The following is a 3,688-nucleotide window of genomic DNA, read 5'->3' as shown; positions in this document are numbered from 1 at the left end:
CCCCCCGTTTCTTCCAGTGCTACACATTTATGTATCAACAATCCTGTACAGTAATCAGGGTGTCATAAGAGAAACGTGAATCTGAGTTTAGCCCATCACCCCCTGGCACCAGTCACTACCGAATAACATCACCAAAGTGGTTTTGGCTTAACAAACAATTAAGGCTACAGAAAAAAAAATACCCAACAGATACAATAAAAATCTAAGGCAACGAAGCAGAATGGATCTTGAGATGTATTCAACATAATAGAAATAGTGCAATATATGCTTCTGAGCAGCACCATCTGATGAAGTAGACTTCATTAAGCACCATGATGGACAGAACAGCTAAAGGTAAGGCACAATGGTGTTCCCCCATGAATTCACAGATATACATTGTCACCGAGTTCTGAAAGAGAAGATTGGGGAACATATTAGGAATAAAATGTTTGTGGAAAGATATATGTACACACATTCATTCTTCTTTAGTAAAGCAATACAAATATATGTGCAGTACCATAATCCACTGCAATTAATAATCCACACCAATCAAAATCGTTCTTCCCCCCACCCCCTTGACGTCATACTGACGTCACATTCTTTAGCACTTTTTCCTTTACATTCCCTAGTCCATGTCTGGGTATTGTTTTATCCAACTATTACACTAGGACTTTGGTACCCTATGTGTATGTCAAAATTTAAACTTGTCATGTATTATAACACATGCCATGCCTGAAGCAGGGACCCTGAGTGGCCCCAAAATGTTGCTTTATGATGAGATGGGTGTACATCAATAAAATGACTCGTTGAAGATTTTACTTTGGTGTGCCGGTGATATACTTTACTATTTAGAAAAGCACCTTGTCTCCGTGCCGATGGGGACAAGGGCCTCTTCCCCACAAGCCCTTGGGCATTGTTTGTGGGGGTGCTTATTCACATCAGAGTACCCCTTTAAAGGGACACCCAGATGCTGCCCCCCCCTTGTGAATGAGTAAGGGCTAACTTGTGACCCCCTACCCAATCACTAAAAGGTTAAATCAAATTGTAAAAAGGCCAGACTTTTGAAAAAATCCTTTATTTGGAAAAAACACAAGTTTTTGACACGTCCTTAAACAAAAAAACCCTAAAAAATGGATCCACTGATGTAATCCAGCGTCAATCACGACGCCCAGCATTGTTCACGACGATTCGACGAACTAAAAAATAAAAATTTAAATTTAAAAAAGAAAAAAACGACGATTGCCGACCTGTCCGCACGCAAGTAACACCTGCCGCATAATGGGATTTTAACAGATGCCGGTAACATATAAACATTTGGACAGTGACAGCTAGCTCTGCCCAACTGTTTACAGTTGTAACAGGGTGAGCCATGATTGGGCAGAGTCATCATGACTTTGCCCAATCATGGCTCTCACGGAGTACTGTGCCCTTATTGGGCAAAATGTTGCACCTGACCTGTGGTCAGGTGCAAGGCTTTAGCCAATCAGGGCTCACAAGGCACAGTGCCTTGTGCGGGGTGCGCAGCTGGCGAACTGCCGATCTTGGTGAGTTCAACTCAAACATTGAGCCCAACACTAATCCAGAAACACCTCTGCCTTCTCTGGGCCAAAACTCAATTAAAATGGTCTGTTGCAAAGTGGAAAACTGTTCTGTGGTCAGATGAATAGAAAATTGACATTCTTTTTGGCAACCATGGACGCTGCGTCCTCTGGACTAAAGAGGAGAGGGACCTTCCGGCTTGTTATGAGCGCTCAGTTTAAAAGCCTGTATCTCTGATGGTATAGGGGTGCATTAGTGCGTAAGTAACAGGCAGCTTGCACATCTGGAAAGGTCCCATCAATGCTAAAATATATATCCAGGTTTTAGAGCAGCATATGCTCCCATCCAGATGACGTCTTTTTCCAGGAAAGCATTGCATATTTCAACAGGGCAATGCTAAACTGCATACTGCATCTATGACAACAGCATGGCTTTGTAGGAGAAGAGTCCGAGTGCTTAACTGACCTACCTGCAGTCCAGACCTTTCACCAATGGAAAATATTTGGCGCATCTTGAGGAAAAAAAAAAATACAACAAAGACGACCCAGGACTGTTGAGCAGTTAGAATCCTATATCAGGCAGGAAAGGGACAACATTCCTCTCCCAAAACTCCAGCAACTGGTCTCTTCAGTTCCCAGATGTTTACAGACTGTTATTAAACCTCCCGGGCAGTATGATTATTTTAATTTTTTGTTCATCTCTTTTTCGTTTTTTTAACTTTTAAAATTCCCGCAGGTTCCACCCCCCTGCGACGCAGACGCTTGCATGGGACGGAAGACAGATGCGGGGATTGTGGACAAGGTAAGAGAGGCTACGCTACAATCCCGAGTGTGGCTCGGGGTTACCACTTATGGTACTGAAAATTAACCCCGAGCCACACTCGGGAATACCGCCAAGGAGGTTAAAAGAAGAGGGGATGTTGCATCATGGTATACATGGCCCTGTCCGAACTTTGAGACTTTTTGATGCCATCAATTTCAAAATTACCTTTGATGTTGTTAAAATGGTAGATTTTCTCAGTTTAAACATTGGATATGTTTTCTATTTTCCATTGTGAATAAAGTTTGGGTTTATGAGATTTTGCAAATCATTGCATTGTTTTTATGTAGATTTTACACAGCGTCCCAACTTTTTTGGAAATGGGGTTGTAGGATTTGCGACCACATAGAAAAAAAAAGGTATTTACATTGCAATTTTTCAGAAAATGAAAGCGTGGGTATGGGGAGGCAACATTTAGTAATTCATTTAGCCTTTCCTTCTACCTTAAATTATATCCAATTTGGTGGAGCCTTACACTGCACGGTTGTTAGTTATTTAATAATCCGACATATAAAAGCTGAAAGAAAACTTTACTGGATGTAAATCAGGATTTCTAAGCTGGAAAATTACTGTGCACATTTCCTGTGCTGAGTTGTCATTAACTTATTATAGAATTCTATGTTAATTGCACCCCCCTAGTGAACAGCCAGGACCTCTTTTAGTAAATCAACCCCTCAGAGTTTATCGGAGTGGGTTGCCCTCCATCATGCGTGTATTATAGAGGAAGAGTGGGTGTTTTACACATAATTAATATAAGATGAAAATAAAAAAATAACTATAACGTGCACTACTGGTCATCCTTTTATGTCCAATAAAAATATTTATAGGATATCAGGCTATGTGATACTCACACTCTCCAAAAGCAGGCATGTTGGCACCCTCATGAAATGCAGCACCTACAGGAACTGCCAAAGGGGGTGGTAAATACTTGAAAACGGGCAGCTTTGCTTTATGACAGCCCAGTCACCCTCATATTCTTTTGTGCGACACCCAAGTATAGTGGCACAAAGTAGTCTCTGCTCTATTCTTTACTTTAAAACTCATTACTTGGTCCTCCTCCCATGGCTTTCCTATGAAGGGTGGTCCTTCAATGCCTGTCTACATACAGCCCCCCAATAATTGCAGCACTCTGCCCACCACTACATTAGCCTGTTTCATAACCTCCATGTTTTATCTTCTTGTTTGATATTATGCAATCAAGGCCTGGAGACTCTCCTGACTCCGTACAGGGCTTGCCTTTGTCAAGCAAGAGAAACCCTAACTTTCCCATCCAGCCTTAAAGTATCTATCATTGCTAATATGAATATTTTGTGGTATTATCAGGAAACTTATTGTCTATTTGAATGAGCAT

Source organism: Nanorana parkeri, unplaced genomic scaffold, assembly GCF_000935625.1.
Source record: "Nanorana parkeri isolate BGI_ZX_2015 unplaced genomic scaffold, ASM93562v1 scaffold1315, whole genome shotgun sequence".
Lineage (NCBI taxonomy): Eukaryota > Metazoa > Chordata > Amphibia > Anura > Dicroglossidae > Nanorana > Nanorana parkeri.
The sequence above is the reverse complement of the archived record's forward strand: the minus strand, read 5'-3'. Positions refer to the sequence as shown.